The sequence below is a fragment of the Ambystoma mexicanum genome, chromosome 3p (genome assembly GCF_040938575.1).
Source record: "Ambystoma mexicanum isolate Mex_15411 chromosome 3p, UKY_AmexF1_1, whole genome shotgun sequence".
NCBI lineage: Eukaryota > Metazoa > Chordata > Amphibia > Caudata > Ambystomatidae > Ambystoma > Ambystoma mexicanum.
The window spans coordinates 332,567,129-332,591,833 of record NC_090925.1 but is presented as its reverse complement, the minus strand read 5'-3'; the positions used below and the strand labels follow the sequence as shown (position 1 = coordinate 332,591,833).

At 51.5% G+C, this 24,705-nt stretch overlaps 1 protein-coding gene across 2 annotated transcripts in view; it reads right to left on the bottom strand.

The window, feature by feature from the left end:
* PDYN (prodynorphin) overlaps window positions 1-21,156 on the bottom strand; it is a 133,820-nt gene extending 112,664 nt beyond the window's left edge. Inside the window, exon 1 of one of the 2 annotated variants that reach the window (XM_069650913.1) lies at window positions 20,716-21,156. The gene's annotated coding sequence lies outside the window, so the exon portion shown is untranslated. Of the gene's footprint in view, window positions 1-17,017; window positions 17,042-20,715 lie in introns of those variants that run through there. The other variant, XM_069650914.1, reaches the window with a different exon arrangement.
* Window positions 21,157-24,705: the final 3,549 nt, after the last annotated feature.

Genomic DNA, 24,705 nt, shown 5'->3' with positions numbered 1-24,705 from the left:
GGGTCCGGGTTCTGATCCAGTCCTTGGCAGAAGTTCTTACTCAGCTTCGCTAGATGTTCGTCCACCGCCTGCTTCCCCTGTTGCACACACAATCATTTCAATGTGTAAACCCCCTGGCTCCCTTGTCAATATCACTCCCACCAAAATACCTGAAGCAATCCCTGATGTTATCTCATCCGATTGGACCTCCTTAGCGCCCTGTTGGAGGCGCAAGCGAATCAGGGAGTTCCTAACCCGGTCTGTATTCACTGGTTTAAGTTGAGGTTCCGAAGCTTCCAGAGTGCTGCTCCGCCCTCGCCCTGTGCCTTACTCCCTCCTCTCCCTCTCTCTCTCTCTTCCCCACCCCACCTTTCGCACCCACAAAAAAGCATCCACGAGACGTAAAGGCTTAAATAAATTATTTTAAAAATGAACTCACTTACCTTCATTTGTGTGACACACTGCTTCCAAGACAAGGGGTGGTCCACTTTCAGTGATAATATCATAACAACAAAAACTAAAAACGGACTGTCGCCCGGATACCGCATCGCATGGCCGAAAGTAAGTTACTTTTTAAAATAAGTAATTTAGCCTGGCCGCGTGCATGCCTGCTCATGGGGATGCAACCTGCAATGGCGGGCTTACTCTGCCAGTCGAAGCAGCGCCACCTGCATTAAGGAACCCTCGCTTAGCCCAGACCCTTAGCTTGGGTGGTGTGTCATTACTGGCATGCTCGCTTCACCTGCCGAGTGTGACGGCACCTCAATAGTTAACAGTTTCTTGCATTTCTTTAGATTGTGCCTGGACTTGGATAATAATCTTTCATTTAACGCCTTTTGAAAAAGGCTAAAGCAAACCTTTAAATTTGAAGCATATCTTAGCATCCCCACACCTACAAAATATTGGCAAGAGCAGCGGCAGAACACCTTTAAACTGAGGAACCGTAACCTTTTTTTCCATGGAAATCAAGGTGGCGTTGTGTCCTGGTGTGGTAAAAAAGCCGGTACTGGTGCGTGTTCTAGGAGATTTGAGGCAGGTGGCTGATGGGGCCGGTGGTTCGGCCGGGATTTAATCAGACGTAATGGAAGCCCTTGACACCATCGACCACCAGCTGCTCTCGGCGGCCATCTGTCTTCATTAAGGATAATTGGTCAAGCATTTCAGTGGTCTTGTTCCTTCCTCAGTGATCGTGTCCATGTGGTATCTTTGCCCGCTCCATTCGGTTTGGATCCCCTTATCTTGTTGAGTCCCTCAAGGTTCTATCCTGTTATCATTTATTACATACTAGTTTGAAAGTGTGTACATGGGCCACAATGCAGGAGGAGAGACATTTTCATAGTGTTCATAGGTTATTCGTAAGGCAACAGGTCCCACTATTGGTGATAACAGGCGAAGCAAGAAGTCTCTACTGTGCAACTGGAAGTCTTATTGTTGTATGCGTAAGGCAACAGCACCCAATAGCAGTGGTAACAGGTGAAGCGGGCGTATGGCGGCTTCGGACAAACATACACCTGGTCTTTTATTATATAGTATGATGTTACACCCATATCACCTTGTTACATCAATTGACCTAATTTTACATGAAGGATGATAACACCCAGATTAACCTGCACCTGGATGTAGACCAATTTGCTAATTCAGTTACTTTCAAATCTGTTCTCTCAACAATTGACCACGTTTGCATTGTCTTTCAACAAAATAAATCCATCCGTTCAACATTTTTGTACCATCAATTCACCACATTTTGGGAAACAGTCTTTCTTGCTTGTTTCCCAACTCAGCTCACCAAGAAACATTGTTCCTGCGTCTTCTTCACTCGTTATTTATTGGTATTCATTTATCATCATTATCAAATTTATTCGGATTTGTATAAATAAACAATCCATAAAACCGTTGCAAGATATAAAAAAATACATAACAATTATATCACAGCAAAAACACATACCATCATAGAACCACAACAAACAAGGACAGATTCAATTCATTATAAAATATAAAACATGTCACAATAAAAATCAAGCAGTCGTTTCCTATGGCAGAGTAACGATCAGCCCACTTGTGGGGAGTTTACCCATAGCAGGTAAGTTACAGCTGGCCTATATTGCACAATACCCGTTTACCTTAATAGCGGCCGTATGAACCGTTTTCGTGCCTGTGCATACGCAGGGCAAAAGAGAATCAGGTGTGCCAGGTCCTCGTATGGAGCTTCACATATTGGGCAAGATCGATCTGCACCCGCCGCGGTACATACTGCCACCACGGCCATGAGGCGGATGCAGTTAAATCTCGCCCTGGATACGAGGACGCAATCTGTGGGCGATTCTGCCCCATAATACATAATGCTGGACACCCGGGACATTATAGTCATCAATCCACGATTCTTTGGCTTCATAATTTCTCTGCTTTCTCTGTCCAGGTACACACGCTCACGAAAACCAGCAGACCATCGGTTTATTTTTCCCCTGGAGAGCACACTGCCAGGTGGCTACAGATGCATGCAGTTTATCTCTCTCAGCTGTTTCCTGATGTGGGACAGCATCAGGATCTTATCTCCCGGGTCCTTGCCTATCAAAAAGGTTAGTCATTTGTGGGTAAGTGATGCCGTGCCATTGCCCCATAACCTAAGCCAGTGCAATACCGACTGCAGAAAAATCGTGTCACTAACTAGTGTGCAGCCCAGTTCCATGTATACTCTGAAATTCGGAACCGGAATTGGGAGCCCCAACAAGTTTTTCAAAAAATTGGTTCTCCAAGATCTGTACCGCCCTGACATTGGCACGGCCCCTCAGCACCATCCCAAATTTGGCAACCAAAGCCACTTTTCCCTTGTGTAACTGGAGCAGGGGAGCTATTGGCTTTGCTTTGAACATAAACGTAGCCCTGCAAACCCTACCCAATGCCTGCTTGAATTGCAGAGCCTGTTTGTTTTCATGAGCCATAGCACCCATGTTAGGGGAAAATCGTACACCCAGGTAATCAAAATGGTCAACCCTTGGGATAACACTCTTCCCACAATACATTGCCCTAAAATGAATCCTTCATCTGCCCTTCCAGCAGGCCATCACCGCCGACTTTGCTGCGTTGGCCACCAAGTCCATGCCCTCCATAAAGACGGCATATTCCGAAATTAGGGCCTGCAAGACCCTTGGAGTATGGGTCATCAGTACGGTGTCATCCGCATACACCAGAAGTGGTAGGGGCCTGTCACCCAGTTTGGGAACATCGGGAGAGGACATTAGTAGGTGTTTGTGAAGACCATTTATATATAAACAGAAGAGCAGAGGCACCAGCACACATCCCTGACACACTCCCAGTTCGACTTTAAAGGAACTCGTGCAATGCCCCTTCACATCACTTCTCACACATGCTTGTGTGGTACCCTGCAGTCTGGGCAGGAGGTTCACCAGTGCTCCAGGGCAATTCATTTATGTGTCTTTGTAAACTCCATGCGTGCCACCTCTCAGCCACTTCTCATCGTTCCGGATTCTTTATGAAGGTATCCCCAGGGGGGATCCACCTTAACTGGAACAACGGTGCCCTTAGATTTCTTGAGGACATGTGGACCTAAAGCAGGTGGGGTGGGGGGCTTCTACGATTGACGTAAATGTCAATTGAATGCTTCTTTGAGTGAGACGATTTGCACAGCTTTCTTGAAGGTGGATGAGCTACTTACGTTTCTAATGTGGGGCTCAAGAGTATTCGAGATATCTGAGCCGGGTTCTCCAAGAGTTCTCTTGTCATGCTCCTTGCATCTACACTTGGCTCGCCATGTTGATTTCAGTTTGCTGGACCTCGTATTGCTGCATGGTGTGTAATGTGGGACCAGCTTACATAACTAGCTGGGACCTGGGCCTCCGTGGTCTTCGTCCGAGGATTGTGAGTGGGATTCCTTGTGGATGGGAAAGCAATGTAGGCTTTTTCGTGCTGCTGATTGGTGGTTATTCTGAGAGTTGGACGCAGAGGGTTTGTTGGGCCGCCTATGTAAAGTGAGTTGCAATAATCAAGTAATCAAATCAGGGTGAGATATTTGAAATCTTATATGAGTGATTTTAACTGTGCAGCCACGTCATCTCTCTGGTTCCATTTCTTAGAAGGAACAGACCACAATCTGAAATTTTACATGGTGAAGTGTTATTGGAAATGTGTTGACATTTTCAAACTCTTATCGAGCAGATGTTAGCTGTAATATGTTCTTTATGTTTTTATGGTAGATAACCAATCTAATTTGGTGTACAGCTGATGGTGATTTTATCTTATCTGAAAATGTTATTGACACAAAAATTGTTTTATGTGTTATGACATATTTGTATTGTGTTGTGTATACAAAGCCATTCAGCTGTGAGTATATAAATAAATAGATACATAAATAATCAAGTAATGAAAGTATCAGAGCTCGAGGAATTCCCAAAAGATGTTTGGATCGGAGGGCGCTTCAGAGCATTACAATCTGCAAAGGTGTGTTTTTTACGACAGCCGCCGTCTGTTGAGTGAGCAGAAGTTTGGTGTTGAACGTTCTCCAAGGATTTTGACCTTCTCTGATCTGGTGTGCGTCCCAGAGCCTGAAGCCGTATGAATGGAAAATTCCTTATGTTGGCATCGCCCATCACCGGGCTCTCCGCTATTACGCCATTCAGGCATAGGTCGTCTTCTTACATACAAATGGTGGATGTAGAGTAGGCCTTCGTAGCTCAGGCTTGGTTGAGTTGAAGCCTCTTCCAGACGACGCTGGACCTACCTATCGCCAGTAGCGCGAGAGCTGAAGCTGATGGACCGTGATGCAGGTCGGTGCGTGTAAATGTGGAAGAACAATGGTGAGCGTTAGGGGGCCTGGCCTCCGTGCTACCCACCAACTGCTGTATAGAATCGTCCTCCACCGCCGCGTGCCTCTTCCCATTCATGGCTGCAGATCTCGTGAGATACTGCAAACGTTGAATGTCCTCCAAAATTCCGCTCGCCGCAATGGTAGTGGTAGCAAGGGTGAAACCAAAGAATACCAATTCAAAGACATGTACTAGCATCCAAACATGTGATGGAGGTAGAGGTGGGTGGTAGTCGTTTTGGGTTGGACACACAGAGGAAGTGCAATCAATCTTATCATTGTTATTGTAAACCTAGGTATGACATCAATGCTATCGATGATATGATGGCAATGGGCAGCAATTTTAGGGAGGATATAGTGGCAAAGGACTGCATGGATATGGAGGATATGGTGGGAATGGGCGGCAAGTTTACGGAGGATGTGGTGGTTAAGGACAGAAAGGTTATGGAGGATATGGTGGGAATGGGCGGCAAGCTTACGGAGGATGTGGTGGTTAAGGACAGAAAGGTTATAGAAGATACGGTGGGAATGGGCGGCAAGCTTACAGAGGATGTGGTGGTTAAGGATAGAAAGGTTATAGAGGATACAGTGGGAATGGGGGGCAAGGTTATGGAGGAAATGGTGGCCGAGGACCGCATGGTTATGGAGGATGTGGGGGAATAGGAACCAAGCTTATGGGGGAGCATCAATGTGATTACATGAAATCTATTTTGCCGAATTCGTTTTCATTTGTATTTTTCATCGCAGTTTAATAAGGGGGAGGGACACACACCCCCACCTTTATTTATACCCTAACCCAATCCCGTCTACATTGCAGTGAAAAATGCAACAACAAAAAATCGATGGAATCGAATTCTGCAAAATAGTATGTGATGTAATGGTATGATACCATGGAGGATATGGTGGGAATGGGCTGCAAGCATATGATATGATTGTTATTTTATATAGCGCCTATACACGGTGTGTTTCAAAGCGCTTCAAGACAAGGGAGGGAACAAGGGAAAATACGATGACATTCTTACAGGCCATGAACAGTAAGGATGTGAAATTAACTATCGTACTCGTCCTGACGACATTTCAGATAGTGCAAGAGCTAAGACAATTGCAGAAGTCAGTAGTAACACATAATGTTGCAAGCCAGGATACAAGATGAAGATGGGAACAGCATGATTCAGGGCCACCATGAGTACAAGATGCAAAGGAACTCTAGCATGAGAGTTGAGTAAGAGTGGCTCTCTGTGAATCAATGAAGTCCGTAAAAATAAAATCCAGCATTGGCCACAAGACGGTGATGGTGAAACCAGGGTCGGCAAACAGGGAGGCACCAGGGGGGTGGGCTTGCTAAGTGGGGAAAAAGAGCAGCAACCTGGAAGGCGCCAGGTGGGCGGGACTTAGGCCAGGTCACCTAGATCCACTTGCACCTGCTCCCCACCTGAAAAGGAAAAGAGTCTGGAGTGCTCCTTAAGTAGGGAAAAAGAGCGGCAACCTGGAAAGCGCCAGGTGGGCGGGGCTTAGGCCAGGTGCCCCAGATCCACTTGCACCTGCTCCTCATCTGCAAAGGAAAAGAGGCTGGAGGGCTGCTTAAGTAGGGAAAAAGAGCGGCAACCAGGAAGGCACCAGGTGGAAGATATAGTGGGAATGGGCAGCAAGGTTATGGAGGTTATGGTGACTAAGCACTGCATGATTATGGAGGATATGATGGGAAGGGGCAGCAAGGTTATGGTGGATATGGAGACTAAGCACTGCATGTTTATGGAGGATATGATGGGAATGGGCAGCAAGGTTATGGTGGATATGGAGACTAAGCACTGCATGTTTATGGAGGATATGATGGGAATGGGCAGCAAGGTTATGGTGGATATGGAGACTAAGCACTGCATGTTTATGGAGGATATGATGGGAATGGGCAGCAAGGTTATGGAGGATATGGTGGGAATGGCCAGCAAGGTTGTGGAGGATATGATGGGAATGGGCAGCAAGGTTATGGAGGATATGGTGGGAATGGCCAGCAAGGTTGTGGAGGTTATGGTGGGAATGGCCAGCAAGGTTATGGAGGATATGGTGGGAATGGGCTGCAAGGTTATAGAGGATATGGTGGGAATGGCCAGCAAGGTTGTGGAGGATATGGTGGGAATGGCCAGCAAGGTTATGGAGGATATGGTGGGAATGGGCTGCAAGCTCATGGAGGATATGGTTGCTATGAACAGCAAAGTTTGAAGTACATATGACAATATTTTTGTCCCCCAAAGCCCAAATAACACCATTAGGAAACAGCAAACTGAAAATATTAATGGTTGAGAAAAGCCTCATAATTATGGCCAATGATAAACCCGTGAAAGTGAACCTAGGGGTGGCTCTCATGGCCGAAGGTGCCCTAGGCCGAGGATGAATACGGCCACGGGACATCAAAACACTGCATTGCAAGGGCCCAGCCGAAACGTCTCCAACTACCAGAATGCATAACTGAGGGATGGCACAGAAGCAACGTTAGAAACATCTAGGCAGATCTGAAGATTGACCAATCACCGTGCAGCCAGCATGACCCAGTACTGAGTGCACCCAGTAAGGTCCCATAAGAGGGAAAGACTCTGCCCCACCTGGCACAGAAGCTCAGTTCCCTGCATTTCTCTGCATCTCCCTGCCTCCACGTAAACATGTCTTTCTTTGTGAAGTCCAATGGCTGAGCTTTAAATCTGCGCGCTGGGGGCGTGCGAGCGCATTGGCCCCCACTTCATTGCAAGCCTTTCCTGGTTCCCATTTGCTTGAGTGATCTGGGTGGCCCGTCGGGCCACATATATTCACGTACAGGCTGGGGCTGCTCATCACCCCCCCCCCCAGAAATTTGATCTGACATACTGAGAAATAACAATTCTTGCCTCTTTTTTTCACGAGTCTTTTTCCTGCTCTGTTTTATTTTTTGTAAGAATTTGAATTGTTTCTGAGACACTGAAGGCCGCTGGTGGGAACGTGTTTTAATGAGACTTCCACCTTGATTCTACTGGGTATGTACCAGGAGGTTAGGTTATGCTCTTGAGATTTATAGCGCCCACCGCCGTCATTTTCATGGCGTCCAGGCGCTCAGTCCATGAAACTCCCCCAGCCACAGCGGTCATTCGAATAACTGCACAGCATCTTGCAGACAACTTTACCTAAGAGTCAACTTAGACGGATTTTGAAGATCTCTTTAACCCGTTCACTGCCAGGACGTCACTTCTTGCCTATGGAATTCAGGAGGTATGCCTATGTCCTTCATGTCTCTGCGACGCTATGAAATATAGAGGGCCTCCGGCACTGGTGCCTCCTTCCATTTCGCATTTTACTCTATTATACATTCCCTGCAATGACAGCATGCGTCTGCATGTGCTGGTTTTGTTGACAGAGATGTGTCATGGGCCCTGAGTCTGGAGTGCACGGATGTGGACGAGACCCGAGCTTTTGGAGTAAAGGAGCTTGAGAGAAAAGATCAGAAAGTGATTCCACTTTGCGTAAAAGAGAATGGACGTAAAGCAAGATTTGTTCTGCTCATTTAAACTTCTTGTGATGCCCTGGGCGTCCGCCAGTGTAAGCATCATCCATTAAAACAAAGCCGCCTGGTCGAAGCAGCGTGAGACCCTTTCAAACGAAGACTTATTCTGCAACCCCACATGACCGTTCTCTGGAATACATTTCCTACAACTAAACAGTTCCCTTAATAAGGCCCCTTCGGGGCTAGAAGAACGACCCCTCGATGCTGGCTTCGACACATGTGTCGGCGGAATCCACACTGGCGACGATGGCCTTCTTCAGTACTCTCACAGAACATGGGTAGTGGAAAGGGCACTTTGAAATCAGGATGGAACTTAGTTTCATGGCGTTCATTTTGTGTGGCATGTTATATGTGCTGATTGCATGTGCAGATGCATGTGAAATGTATGGCTATCATGACGGATGCTAAATTTAGCAATATACAAATGTTAACCATTTATACAGCGCACATAACAAGTAGAACGCCCTCCTCCAACTTGAATAATGGGTGCTTCTGTTACCCACTGGGGCTCATTTTATCATCTTTGAAAGGATAAAAGGCGGAGTCAACCCTGGCGGGATCCCAATCTGGGACCGGAGACCTGCAGAGGTGCAGGTAGATTCCACAGGCGCTCAGTCCACTGAGCTTTCTTAGGGCACGGCGTTCATGGGTTCCTGGAGGAGCGCTCTATGGATAGCGAACTGGAATGCACAGTTGAATGAAGCGCCCCGAAGACGGTGTGTGAGAGCGCTATTCAAGTAACAGACTTGCTTTCTTCTTGTGTAGGGTTTATATTCCTCTCATGCCGCCCCCCCACCCCCATGCCTATTTTCTTTCATTGACTTCCTCACGTCCTCCCCAACCCGAGCGCATCCCCCTACACCCGTCACCCATTTCCTTCCCCGTGTCCCCTTTCCATCTCCAGCTTCTTCTGCTCCTCTGTCATTATCGGGTCCCTTCTCATTTTGCTCCCTGACACCCCTGCTGCCCCCTGCCCCCTCCCCTTCTCTCTCTCTTGTTCCCTCCCACCCAATTCTCTTCTCTCTAGCACTGCCACGCTCCCCTTTCCATCTTCTGTTTCTCTTCCTCTGCCCCTGTTAGTCCAGTTCCCACTTCCCCCTTCTATTGCTTCTCATCTTCCCTTCTCCTTCTCCTATTCCTTCCCCTCTCATGTTCGCTCGTCCTTCTCCTGTTCCTTCTCTTCCTCTCGCATCTTCACTCTTCCCCTCTCCTATTCCTTGCCTTCCTCTCTCATCTTCACCCATCCCTCTCCTATTCCTTCCCTTCCCCTCTCATCCTCAGTCATCCCCTCTCCTAGTCCTTCCCCTGCTCTCTCATCTGCACTCCTCCCTCTCCCATTCCTTCCCCTCTCATGTTCACTCACCCCTCTCCTATTAATTCCCCTCTCATCTTCACCCATCGCTCTCCTATTCCTTCCCCTCTCATCTTCACTCATCCCTCTCCTATTCTTTCCCCTCCCATGTTCATTCTTCCTTCTCCTATTGCTTCCCTTCCCCTCTCATCCTCACTCATCCCTCTCCTGGTGCATCCCTTGCCCTCTCATCTGCACTCATCCCTCTCCTATTCCTTTCTCTCCAGTTCTATCTCCTGTCCTCGACCCCCCTCCCCTTCCCCTCTTCCCCTCTCCTCTCCGCCCCACTTCCCCTCTCCCATTGCCACGCTTCTCTCCCTTGTCCCCCGCCACTCCCCTTTTAGCTCACGCTTCTCGTAGCCTCTCCCGTTCTCTCTTTGCTCTTTGCCTCCCGTTCGCTTACACTCCCGGCTTTTCAGGCCGCCGCTGTCGTTTCCTCTTTCCCTGTCCTGACCTCTCATTCCATGTTTCCTCTTGTTCTCTCTCCTGCGGACCCCGCCCCTCTAGTGCTCCCTGAACTCCACTCCTGTTCCCTCCCCGAGCGCTCTCCTCTTCTCTCTCGCCTCCTGCTCTCACCCCCCATCTCTTGCCCCCCCCCCCCCGTGCGCCCCCCTCTTCTCACTTTTGCCCCGTTTTCCCGCCCCCGCACTCGCCCTCCACCTCGCATTGCTCTTCATGTCCTGTTTGGACGCCCCCTCTCCCCTCTCCCCTCCCCTTTCTACGGATCCCTCTTCCTCCTCTTCCATCCGGTGTGTAATGAGTGATGCTCCTGTTCTCACATTCCATGTTTCCTCTTATCTGTTTCACTCCTCTTTTCCTCCCCCTCGCATCTTCCCTCCCTCTTTCTCCTCTCGCGTCGTTTCATGTCTCCTCTCTTTCTTCTCTCTACCCATGGCCCCACTGCCCTGCCGACTCCTAACGCACTGCACTCTCTGAAGAGACGGTAGCTCTCCAAATCGCCAGCATAACACGAGAGCTACAAAGCCCTCCTGACACTGCATAGCGTAACACCGCATAGCATGACATACAATTGCATAACATGTCACAGCATAACATAACATGGCCTAACATAACATAGCCTAGTTTAAGATTGCCTAACAGCATAACATTTCATAGAATAACATTGCATAGCATAACATAGCTTAGCATAATAGCATTGCATACCATAGCAGCACGTAACGTGGCATAGCAAAACAGAACCAAGCATAACCTAACCTACCAATGCACCTCAGCAAGTAGTTGAGGATTGCCCACCGCTGGGAGAGCTGCACAGCCCTGCTCCCCAGTACTCCCTTGTTATAAATGCCCGGGTGTTTATTGTAGGGGGCTCGCTGCCGGCATTAAGTCGGTATCTAAGCACCCCCAGCGGGTGCAGGGTTTTGACTAGCACCACACAGTGTGCTTTAAGGGGGAAGCCGGGATTCCTAAACGGGGTTTCACGATCGCACACTCGACAATTAAGCCCCGTGGGGGATACAGCTGAAAATGCCCCGCCCTAGCATTCAACCATAGATAGTCCGCGAACCTGCATGCGATTTTTTTGTTTGTTTGCACTTTCCGTATCACACAAGCCTCATGTATCAGGTCCGATAATCCGGAACTACGGGGTGCGGTGGATCCGGGATGCTACGTTTGCGTACCCGTAGTATGCAGCTTTATCGTAGTGGGGTGGGATAGAAACACATCAGTAACGTTTTGCCAAGCGCCCACTCCGCTGAGATGTCTCCAGGGCCGAGCATTGCCCAATCCCATGGTGGTCCTCCTTTCATCGCTTCCGGGAGGATGAGAGGCTGCGCGGATAAACCAGGGTTCGAACCTGCCACCTTAACTCATCCATTGGAGGGCCAAATGTACCCTGCAGCTTCTCTTGCAGGAGATCTGCCAATCAAAGTTCGCTAGCATAGCGCTAAAGCTACACTGGGCTGGGGCTTCCAGGCGCCTGTGAATGCGGAGTCCAAATCGAGTACTCGGGACAGTGGGATCTTTTAAGGAGGTTCTGGGCTTTGCGGTTTAAGCTGTTTTTTGTTTTTTAAAGCGTGTCCAGGCGTTGGAGCTCCGTGTAATGTTGGCATTTCAAGGAGAGGTTGGGTGGAACACTGAGTGATTTTGGTATTGAAGGGAGATTTGGGTGATTTTTGGTAAAGTAAGGTGACCTTTGGTATTTCATGGTTGAACTGGTTGAGCATAGAGTGATGCTGGCATTTAATGAGAGTCTGTGTGTTGGGGCTTAGTACACCATTTTGAATTGTGTGGGTCAGAGTGTAAAAGAGTAGGGCGATTTGGGTAATTTCATAGGGCTCAAGGTGTTGGAGTTTAGCGTGATTTTGGCGGCTTAGGAAAGCATGTGAATATTTCGCCATACTTGTATTGTTGGTGTTAAAGGGTGGGTCTGGATGTTGGAGCTGGAAAGACCAAATTGATCGAATAAACATGCTCGTACACAGCATTTGACCGAATTCGGCCACTACAATTAATCTGAAGCCCAAAGTACCGAACACGGGGAGTGAGGGTTGCGGAGGTGACCCCCGCTCACCAGTGTTCAGTATTATGGGTTTTGGGGGTTGCGGAGAAACCCAAAATAAAACAAGGAAAAAAAGAAAAACCTACCCTGCGGCGTCAGATCCAAATCGCGTTCGAGGTACGGAAGTGACGCAGCAGGAGTATGGAGAAGTGGCAGCAGTGGGGGCGGCCAGCAAAAAGATACGCAGGGCAGCTAAGGGGGTTGAATTTGAGTTGTGAACAGTATTTGGGTTCTTTTACGGAAGTCGGATTGTAACGAAATTCTGCTGCGATTCTTTCGACTTCGGCAAAACAACCTAAATCCGGATCTGGAAAGACCCAAATTGATAGACTAAAAATGCTTGTATGGAGCATTTGATCGAATTCGACACTACAATTAATATGAAGCCCAAAATACCAAACATGAGAGGTGTCCCCCCCTCCCCATGTTCAGTTTCATGGTTTTCGGGGGTTGCTGTGGTGTCCTCCGCTTCCCTGACATTGGAAGCGTGGGACCAAAACAAAAGAAATCTGGGAAAAAAAGAAAAAGGGACGCTGCGGCTTCAGATCTGACCCGTGTTTGAGGGACGGAATTGACGCTGCAGGTGTATAGGAGAATCGGCGGTGGTGGCGGCCAGCAAAAAGGTAAATAGGGAGCATGGGGGATTTTTCGTACTCGAAGAAGTCAGGGGGCTGGACGAGTAGGTTTATTTGTAGTAATTGAAGACAGGTCCGGCTGTTGGATGGTAGGTTTGCCTGCGGGATGGTAGGTTTGCCTGCGGGATGGTAGGTCTGCTTGTGGGATGGTAGGTTTGCCTGCTGGATGGTAGGTCTGCCTGTTGGATGGTAGGGCTGCCTGCTGGATGGTAGGTCTGCCTGCTGGATGGTAGGTTTGCCTGCTGGATGGTAGGTCTGCCTGTTGGATGGTAGGGCTGCCTGCTGGATGGTAGGTCTGCCTGTTGGATGGTAGGTCTGCCTGCTGGATGGTAGGTCTGCCTGTTGGATGGTAGGTCTGCCTGCTGGATGGTAGGTCTGCCTGTTGGATGGTAGGGCTGCCTGTGGGATGGTAGGTCTGCCTGTGGGATGGTAGGTCTGCCTGTTGGATGGTAAGTCTGCCTGCTGGATGGTAGGTCTGGCTGTTGGATGGTAGGTCTGCCTGTTGGATGGTAGGTCTGCCTGTGGGATGGTAGGTCTGCCTGTGGGATGGTAAGTCTTCCTGCTGGATGGTAGGTCTGCCTGTGGGATGGTAAGTTTGCCTTCTGGATGGTAGGTCTGCTTGTGGGATGGTAGGTTTGCCTGCTGGATGGTAGGTCTGCCTGGTTGATGGTAGGTTTGCCTGCTGGATGGTAGGTCTGCCTGTGGGATGGTAGGTCTGCCTGCTGGATGGTAGGTCTGCCTGTTGGATGGTAGGGCTGCCTGTGGGATGGTAGGTCTGCCTGTGGGATGGTAGGTCTGCCTGTTGGATGGTAGGTCTGCCTGTTGGATGGTAAGTCTGCCTGCTGGATGGTAGGTCTGGCTGTTGGATGGTAGGTCTGCCAGTTGGATGGTAGGTCTGCCTGTGGGATGGTAGGTCTGCCTGTGGGATGGTAAGTCTTCCTGCTGGATGGCAGGTCTGCCTGTGGGATGGCAAGTTTGCCTTCTGGATGGTAGGTCTGCCTGTGGGATGGTAGGTTTGCCTGCTGGATGGTAGGTCTGCCTGTGGGATGGTAGGTTTGCCTGCTGGATGGTAGGTCTGCCTGTGGGATGGTAGGTCTGCCTGTTGGATGGTAAGTCTGCCTGCTGGATGGTAGGTCTACCTGTGGGATGGTAGGTCTGCTTGTGGGATGGTAGGTCTGCCTGCTGGATGGTAGGTCTGCCTGTTGGATGGTAGGGCTGCCTGCTGGATGGTAGGTCTGCCTGTTGGATGGTAGGGCTGCCTGTGGGATGGTAGGTCTGCTTGTGGGATGGTAGGTCTGCCTGCTGGATGGTAGGTCTGCCTGTGGGATGGTAGGTTTGCCTGGTAGGTTTGCCTGCTGGATAGTAGGTCTGCCTTTGGGATGGTAGGTCTGCCTGTTGGATGGTAAGTCTGTCTGTTGGATGGTAGGTTTGCCTGTTGGATGGTAAGTCTGCCTGTTGGATGGTAGGTTTGCCTGTTGGATGGTAGGGCTGCCTGCTGGATGGTAGGTCTGCCTGTTGGATGGTAGGTCTGCCTGCTGGATGGTAGGGCTGCCTATGGTAGGTCTGCCTGTTTGATGGATGGTTTCCGGATTTGTGTGTAGTGTGATGGGTGGGCGTTGGATTGTAACATGCTTTGTTTGGATGTTGATGCAAGATAGAGCCGAGTTGGAACTTGAGCAGTAGAGGGGGAATAACCACTGAGTTTTGTGAGTGGTGGTGACATTGCTGTGCAGTCTAAGCAGCGTGAAGACATTGCTGTGCAGTCTAAGCAGTGTGAGGACATCACTATGCAGTCTAAGCAGCGTGAGGACATCGCCGTGCAGTCTAAGCAGCGTGAGGACATCGTTGTGCAGTCTAAGCAGCGTGAGGACATCGCCATGCAGTCTAAGCAGCGTGAGGACATTGCTGTGCAGTCTAAACAGTGTGAGGACTTCGCTGTGCAGTCTAAGCAGCGTGAGGATATCCCTGTACAGTCTAAGTAGTGTAAGGACATCCCTGTGCAGTCTAAGCAGCGTGAGGACATCGCTATGCAGTCTATGCAGCGTGAGCACATTGCTGCACAGTCTAAGCAGTGTGGGGATATTGCTCTGCAGTCTAAGCAGCGTGAAGACATTGCTGTGCAGTCTAAGCAGCGTGAGGACATTGCTGTACAGTCTAAGCAGCGTGAAGACATTGCTGTGCAGTCTAAGCAGCGTGACGACATTGCTGTGCAGTCTAAGCAGCGTGAAGACATTGCTGTACAGTCTAAGCAGTGTGAGGACATCCCTGTGCAGTCTAAGTAGTGTAAGGACATCACTGTGCAGTCTATGCAGCGTGAGCACATTGCTGTGCAGTCTATGCAGTGTGAGGACATCGCTCTGCAGTCTAAGCAGCGTGAAGACATTGCTGTGCAGTCTAAGCAGCGTGGGGACATCACTGTGCAGTCTAAGCAGCGTGAGGACATCGCTGTGCAGTCTAAGCAGTGTGAGGACATCGCTATACAGTCTAAGCAGTGTGAGGACATCGCTATGCAGTCTAAGCAGTGTGAGGACATCGCTGTGCAGTCTAAGCAGCGTGAGGACATCGCCGTGCAGTCTAAGCAGCTTGAGCACATTGCTGTGCAGTCTAAGCAGCGTGAGCACATTGCTGTGCAGTCTACGCAGTGTGAAGACATTGCTGTGCAGTCTAAGCAGCGTGAAGACATTGCTGTGCAGTCTAAGCAGTGTGAGGACATCCCTGTGCAGTCTAAGTAGTGTAAGGACATCACTGTGCAGTCTATGCAGCGTGAGCACATTGCTGTGCAGTCTATGCAGTGTGAGGACATCGCTCTGCAGTCTAAGCAGCGTGAAGACATTGCTGTGCAGTCTAAGCAGCGTGGGGACATCACTGTGCAGTCTAAGCAGCGTGAGGACATCGCTGTGCAGTCTAAGCAGTGTGAGGACATCGCTATACAGTCTAAGCAGTGTGAGGACATCGCTATGCAGTCTAAGCAGTGTGAGGACATCGCTGTGCAGTCTAAGCAGCGTGAGGACATCGCCGTGCAGTCTAAGCAGCTTGAGCACATTGCTGTGCAGTCTAAGCAGCGTGAGCACATTGCTGTGCAGTCTACGCAGTGTGAAGACATTGCTGTGCAGTCTAAGCAGCGTGAAGACATTGCTGTGCAGTCTAAGCAGTGTGAGGACATCGACAGGTGTGTGCATTGGTTTACAAAGGGTTTGGATTCTAAACTTGATTTGCCTGAGAAAGAATTAGAAATATACCACAAAGGTTCCATGTGTATGTGCAGCACGGGCGTTTCGCGTGCTGCTTCTCAATTGCAACAATTCACCAGATTCCCCGCCTACACTGCACTCGACCACGACAGCACTGCACCACTCAATGCTGGTGTGCAGAACTGAACTATTTCTCTCTCCCAAACAGCACTGCCCGGGCGTCCCACGAATGCGGCACTGCCTCTAGCACAGCCCTGAACCCCTCATCGCAGCCATCCATATTGGACTGCACTATATTCATTTTCGCTCTAGTACTGCACCAGGCGTCCCATTGAGGCTGCACTGCCTCTAGCACAGCCCTGAACCCCTCATCGCAGTCATCTCGTCCATATTGGACTGCACTATATACTGTTACGCTCTAGTGTTGCACTGCAGTGGCTATCCATACAGCACTACACGTCTACCCTCTTACGCAACCTCTACAGCCCCAATACAGACTGAACCAGTTACCCCTAAAAAGGAGCACTGCACTGACCAGCCATGCCAAATCATCAGCACTCACTAGTTGCCTGTTTCATACAGCACAGGTCCGACACAGCACTTCTCTGGAAACTCCTCTCGCAACACACTGCACCAGCTTCTACTCTGGTGCTGCACCACTGAAGTTGTGCCTCTAGGCTCCAGCGCAACAATGTCACTGAACCAATGTTCTCTCATAGATGGCGCCATTCAACACCACCGTGCTGCACTGCACTGCGCTGCATTAGTTACCTCCCCCGCACTGCGATGAGAGGGCCCCCTGCTTAAAACCAGTGCGCCAGTTAACTCTCACACACTGCACTGTCCCCAGTCATTCCCTCTGGCACAGAACTGCACGGTTCAACAACCCATATGCCTTTTGCTGTGCTTACGTCACCTATTCTGCACCACACCGCCACCCACCACTGCACAGAACTTCTCGGGAGCCACATCTCACACGACACAGCACTGGTTACCCCGCTAGTACTGCACACGTCTTTCCTCCAAGCGGCGATGAAGCCCCCGGTACAGCACTGCAGTTGACCGCTACACAGCACTGCGCCCAGTGCCGCTCTCGCGCTGCGTTCGGCCTGTGATACAGTCAAGCAGCTCATCGCAGTGAATTCCTGCCACGCAGTACTGCACCAGTTGCCTCTCTGGAACAGCACTGCGTAGGTGCAGAGCACTGGGAAGCGTTCCCGGCGGCTATCAGGGGCCCCGTGCCCTCTCCCCAAGGGCTTATGGTCCCGCCCATAACCCTACAGGTTGTAGGACTTGGCCTCCCTTGCCCTCCCCCTACACGCGCACAGTTGTGGGGTTTCGCCCCTCACCCTAGGGGTTGCTGGTCTCGAAGGTATTTCCAGGACTTCGGGTCTCGCCTCCTCGGCCCTCAGCCCTAAGCCCATTGGCACTAGTTCAGGGGGTCTCGCCTCCTCCAGTTGGCACCAAGATAGGGGGTCTCGCCTACTTCAATTGGTACCAGAATAGGGGGTTTCGCCTCCTCCCACTGGCACCAGGACAAGGGGTCACGCCTCCTCCCATTGGCACCAGGACAGGGGGTCTCGCCTCCTCCCACTGGCACTAGGACAGGGGGTCTCGCCTCCTCCCATTGGCACCAGGACAGGGGGTCTCGCCTCCCACCATTGGCACTAGTCAGGGGGTCTCGCCTACTTCAATTGGTACCAGAATAGGGAGTCTCGCCTCCTCCAATTGGCACTAGGTCAGGGGGTCTCGCCTCCTCTCGCTGGCACCAGGACAGAGGGTCTCGCCTCCTCCCATTGGCACTAGTCAGGGGGTCCCCCCTACTCCCATTGGCACCAGGACAGGGGGTTTCGCCTCCACCCATTTGAATCAGGATAGGGGGTTTCGCCTCCTCTCACTGGCACCAGGACAGGGGGTCTCGCCTACTCCCATTGGCACTAGGTCAGGGGGTCTCGCCTCCTCCCATTGGCACTAGGTCAGGGGGTCTCGCCTCCTCCCATTGGCACTAGGACAGGGGGTCTCGCCTACTCCCACTTGCACTAGGACAGGGGGTCTCGCCTAATCCCATTGGAATCAGGACAGGGGGTCTCGCCTCCACCCATTGGAATCAGGATAGGGGGTTTCGCCTCCTCTCACTGGCACCAGGACAGGGGGTCTCGCCTCCTCCCATTGGCACTAGGTCAGGGGGTCTCGCCTCCTCCCATTGGCACTAGGTCAGGGGGTCTCGCCTCGCCTCCTCCCATTGGCACTAGGACAGGGGGTCTCGCCTACTCCCACTTGCACTAGGACAGGGGGTCTCGCCTACTCCCACTTGCACTAGGACAGGGGGTCTCGCCCAATCCCATTGGCACTAGGTCAGGGTTTCGCCTCGTCCCATTGGAATCAGGACAGGGGGTCTCGCCTCCTCCCATTGGCACCAGGACAGGGGCTCTCGCCTCCTCCCATTGACACTAGGCCAAGGGGTCTCTCCTACTTCAATTGGTACCAGAATAGGCAGTCTCGCCTCCTCCAATTGGCACTAGGACAGGGAGTCTCGCCTCCTCTCGCTGGCACCAGGACAGGGGGTCTAGCCTCCTCTCGCTGGCACCAGGACAGGGGGTCTCGCCTCCTCTCGCTGGCACCAGGACAGGGGGTCTCGCCTCCTCCCATTGGCACTAGGTCAGGGGGTCTCGCCTACTCCCACTGGCACTAGGACAGGGGGTCTCGCCTCTCACTGGCACCAGGACAGGGGGTCTCGCCTCCTCCCATTGGCACTAGGTCAGGGGGTCTCGCCTACTCCCATTGGAATCAGGACAGGGGGTCTCGCCTCCTCTCGTTGGCTCCTGGACAAGGTGTTTCACCCCCTCTCACTGGCACCAGGACAGAACGCAGGCGCGGCTTTCTGTAACTCCAGGTATATATCACCCCTCGCCCCAAACCCCACACAGTTCCCCACCTTCCCCCCCTCCCCGTCCCCCCCGTCCCCCCACCCGCCCCGCATAGTCTCATCGCATTCCCAGAGAGTCGCAGCATCAGCGGCAGCGGAAATGGGGTGAACTTCTCGGGGTTCGGGTAAGTGCGAGGGGTCTGTCATCCCCAAGCATACTCGAGTGTGTGTGTGTGTGTCAGTGTGTGTGGGGGGGGGGGGGGGCAATGCCAGATGCTCCAGAGAAATCGACTTTAAGATACGTTCGCAGATGGGGAGTGATACCGTTTTTAACATTGTGTTTCGATTGGAGGGGGTGTGGGGGGTGATAAGAGTACCTGCCGTCTTAACATTCCTAACAGCGCGCAGGAGGCAGTGCGCGTGTAAAAACCATGTGTGCAGTTATTAACCCATCCGTGGCCCGCATTGTAAACGGACGTCGGCACTTTGCCTGTGATAACTCTCTCACTGCCCCTCCCCCGAACCCCAATGTACTCCCCGCATGTGGCGCTCTCCTAGGAGTGAACTTTCGCGATGTGACTACACAGGGGGTTTCCGTGAAACTCGTTTTGATCACCCTCGAAATGCTGAAAGGCGGAGCGGCTCTGCAGCGGACGCATTAGTTGACGTGTATTTTAGCGGATTTCCAAGCTGTCATGACCAAAGCTCGCCAATCCACCGCACGTGCTTATTTCTTTCCGTGTTTTCGTTAGGCGCTGTATGAGGAAGGGCAGGGCAATTGTTTCTGTATATAGCGCTTTTCTGCGATATACTGGCGGATTTGGGCGCTATATCCTCAAGCCGCCCTGGCAGAACACGTGCAAATGATCGAACTCGTAATACAATCCTTAGCTCAAACGCGTGTAGAACCTACTGTTACATTTCTGCAGTGTTGCCCTTTCGTGGCACTATACAGGTTGGAAGAGTGGAAAGAGTCAGCAGGGATTAGAACCATCGACCTGCGGGGTTGTAGTCACTGGGAGGCTGCAGCAGGTAGGCACTTAACTTGCTTGAGGTCTGCCCGTGCTTCTGTCCTTTGAAGCAGCACAACGTCGACGTACTTACAGAGAAATGCGGCAAAAGCACCCGCCCTTGCCTCCTACCGAATCTGCCATGCTTCCAAGCGCTACACAGGTAGATACACAGGCAGATACGCGCATTTACTGTCAATCTGCCATGCTTCCATGCGCTACACAGGCAGATAGATACGTGTATTTACTGTCCACGCGCTCTGTGTGCAGCAGGTGTGAGAGCGGCCAGCATCATTTACATGGGTGCAACACAAGCTACATTTCGGTGGAGGGTGTGAGGGTAGGCTAGCCCATCACATGTTGGGAAAGGGGCTGATCTCAGAGACTATGGGGGAGGGGCAAACCTGTTTGTGTGTGGGCATCTAACTTCTTTATGCATTCTAACGAGACTATTCTGGTGCAGCTTCAATGTTACAAGCAGTTAACTCAGTCCTTTAAGTCTGAAAGCACCAATTTATGGACTTCTGTGATATGAGCGGTCTCCTGTCCCCTCTCCACCCTCCCAATAACTCCCCTGGCATGAAAGTACTGACCCACATCAGGATTTTATGTGTCTGCATGCAGGTGGGAACAGTGAAACGCATGACATTAGCAATGGCAGGGCCTTTGTTAACAGGGAAGCCCAGGCACAGTGTAATGCCTGCGCCCTGTTCTCTCCGGCCACGGATCTGTAGGTCAGGTCGAGTCAACATAGCCCAACATGTCGGGGGAGGGTGGGCTGAAGTCGGGTGAGCTCAATGGTGTTGTGCCCACTTACCTTTGGTCGCTGGTCCCAACTCAGCCGGAGGTCTTCCTGCTCTCAACGCGGGCTAGGGGGGCAAAGTGCCCGCTCTCCTGGGGCGGCTTGAAAGGCTAGGCTGGTTCTCCTAGGCCGGGGCAGCGCAGTGGATGGGACTCTCCTGGGCAGCGGCAGGCGGGGCGGGCCCCAAGGGCGAGGGTGCTATCAACGAGGGACCCCTCGGGGGACTGGCACACCGGGCTTTAGTTCCCGTGGGCAGGTGGCATCTAGGGCTTTCAGGTGGTAGCTTAGATAGGAGGCAACCAACACTGGCCCGCGTCTGGATAGCCCTCCTGCCAGGGACGCTGCACAGCTGCAAGTTTGGGCATTCTCTGGCAAGATCAGCCCTTCGCCTCTTTTTATCACCTCTTGTAATTCCGCAGCAGCTCAGCATAGGCGCAGCTCAGCCAATGGGGGCGCGGTGCGGGGAGAGCGAGGCGCGCGCGCACGCGCACACGCACACACGCACGCACGCTCGGGCACCACAGTACCTCCTGGCCCGGATCCACCTGCCCCGGCTTCCCCCCTCTCGTAGCTCTGAATCTCCCTCACCGCGCCCCCTCCCAACAAGCACTGGAAGGGGGGCGGGGGCTGGGGGGACACAGCGTCACCTCCTCCCCAATAAACGAATTGCCCGAGATGAGCACCTAGCCACACAGGTGTCAGCGGGCAGCACGTTATGAAGAATTCGGTGTGCATTTCGCGCTGGTTACTGAAGGTGTCCCGCTTCGAACCGCTGCAAACAGGTGCTATTGTTGTCCCCAGCTCCATGAGGCTCTATTTATAGACTTCGGGTGGATTGAATGACTGTGGAACACGCGCTCGGATTCGAACCTGCAAGTTGCACATATTTCTACAGCATGTGCATTAACCCACTGAGCTCGTTCTGAGTTCGGGAACCCTGCCGCCCCCTACTTAAAATGCAACGACTTCTCTTGTTATTCCCAAATCCTGGCCCAAAACTCAAATTCCTAAATTCATAACTATACACGCAGATCTAGTGTAAATAGCACGAGAGTTGAGCAGAAACTTTAAGAACCATGGAGCACACGAGCAGCAAGTGAGAGGAGCTTGTGGCACGAGGGCAGAAAGTGCAAAGAGCACGAGGTGCACGGATATCTAGTGAAAAGAGCACGAGAGTTGAGTGGAAACTCTAAGAAGCTTGGAGCACACGAACAGAAAGTGTGAGGGGCCTGTGGCACGAGGGCAGAAAGTGCAGAGCTTGAGGTACAGGGGAAATAGTGTAAAGAGCACGAGAGTTGAGTGGAAACTCTAAGAAGCTTGGAGCACACGAACAGAAAGTGTGAGGAGCTTGTGGCACAAGGGCAGAAATTGCAGAGATTGAGGTACACGGGGAAATAGTGTAAAGAGCACGAGAGTTGAGTGGAAACTCTAAAAAGCTTGGAGCACACGAACAGAAAGTGTGAGGAGCCTGTGGCACGAGGGCAGAAAGTGCAGAGCTTGAGGTACACGGGGAAATAGTGCAAAGAGCACGAGAGTTGAGTGGAAACTAAGAAGCTTGGAGCACACGAACAGAAAGTGTGAGGAGCTTGTGGCACGAGGGCAGAAAGTGCAGAGCTTGAGGTGTTGTACATGGAAAAGGACATGGCCCCTTTAAGAGGACCAAGGCAGAAGGAGCGGGAGGAAAGCGGAAGGGGAGGGGACAGAGGGAAGGAAGGCAGTAAGTGTGAGAGAATGAATAAAGAAGGTTCGTAGCATATCAGGCTCCGTCTCTTTACTGTGGTATGTACATGAGTGAGGCACATTGCAGGCCTAACACTGGCGACGAAGGCAATGCGGAATCCCGCGTGCCGGCAGCAACAGCAGGAGGGCGGTGTGCCCAGCAGTTTCGGAAGGCTCGTGTGCCCCAGCTAATAGGAGGCCTGTGCGCCTCGGCACGAGGTGGCCCGTGCGCCGGCAGCAACTACAGGTGGGCGGTGTGCCCAGCAGTTTAAGAAGGCCCGGAGGCCCGCAGCTGATCAGAGGACCGTGTGCCTCAGGAAGGTGTGGCTGAGTGCGTGAAGGTGAGGTCCGTGTACCTCAAGAGGGAGAGGTCTGTGTGCCTCAGCAGACCCACAAGAGGGGCCCGTGTGCCCGGGGATCGGAGGTGGGCTTGGAGACCCTGTAGCCCAGCAGTGGCCCGTGCGCCCTGCATCTCGCTAGAGGGCCCGTGCGCCCATAGATTATCGGAGGCCCGTGTGCCGTGGGGAAGCGAGGCCCGTGTGCCTCGGCGAGCAGAGAGAGCCTGTGCGCCCGTCGGCGACCGACGACCCGTAAGAAGGCTGGGAAACTAAAAGAGAGAGAGCACCGGAGGACCGGAGTGGGCCCGTGCGCCCAGAAAAGAAGTACCGACACCAACGAGGAGAACGGCACGCCACAACGACCGCTTCAAGTAAGGTGGGGGGGAAAAAGGAAACCTCGCGTCTCCCGATTGTGACAGTTTAAAACAATCTGGAAGAGCCATAACACGGAAATGAATCCCTGTGTCCCCCCACGTGACACTTGCAAATATTACAGGAGAATAAGAACCCCGTGTCTCCCCACGTGACATTTGCAATTTATACAAGAAAGCTAACACAAAAGAAACCCTGTGTCTCCCCACGTGACATTTGCAATTTATACGAGAAAGCCAACACAAAAGAAACCCAGTGTCTCCCCACGTGACATTTGCAAGAAAGCTAACACAAAAGAAATCCCCGTGTCTCCCCACGTGACATTTGCAATTTATACGAGAAAGCCAACACAAAAGAAACCCTGTGTCTCCCCACGTGACATTTGCAAGAAAGCTAACACAAAAGAAATCCCAGTGTCTCCTCACGTGACATTTGCAATTTATACGAGAAGCTAACACAGAAAAGGAATCCCTGTGTCTTCCCACGTGACATTTGCAATCATTAAGGGAGAATAACGATACAGGAGGGAAACCCTGTGCCTCCACACATGTGAAAAAAGAAAAACACTATCACCACACCACACTGGAGAAAGGAAAGTCTGCGCCCCACGTGAAAGCTGCACAAGGGACCATAACACCATAGTTAACCACTATATGCACCTAAGTGCCACCTAGCCAACAAAAGGAATTCCAGTGGCACCATCATGTCGGCTCCAGACGCCGCAGACCCCAATGCTCAGCCAGCACCACTAGAGATACCATCCTCATACGCCAGCCTAATGAGGAGACCCGCCCCGTTCACTCTAAACCCACACCATGACCAGGGCCAACGATGGGAAGAGTGGATGGAAGAATTTGAGGACTTTGTAGGTGCCATAGGCACACAACAACCTCCCAACATACTAAGCATCTTCGCAAACGTAGCAGGAAGAGAAATTAAGAACATCATACGCACGATCCCACTACAGGACCGTTCCACGTATGCAAAACTCCGACAAGCCATCAATGAAAAATTGTCATCTCACCCAATCGCGACTACGAGAGATACACGTTCAACCAATGTAGTCAACTACCCCACAAATCGATAGGGGAATTTGTCATTCGCCTTCAAAGAAAAATATCGAAGTGCGACTTCGCCAACTTTAATGATGAGGAAGCCATCAGGCTACGTATAATAGAAGACTGCGTATCGTCGATGTTCCGGAAACACCTCATAAAGAAGCCCCTATCCCTAAAGGAAGTATTAGACCTAGCCAGAGTTTACGAGAGAGTGGACATCCAAGCAGCGGCCATTGAGAACCCCAAGAAGGGAGAGGTAATAGCAGCAGTACATCCCTATGCCCGAAACACAGCACACCAAACAAGGATGAACACGAGGTACCCGTCACAACGGACACAAAGTGACCGCCAATGCTATCGCTGTGGATTTGAATATCCACACAGAGGTCCGTGTCCTGCCATCGGCCAACGCTGCATGAGATGCGGCATGGAAAATCACTTCCAAGTGATGTGTAAAGAACTGCTACCGGAAGGAGGATCATCACGCCCGCGACCTGCCACTGGCATGATGGAAACTC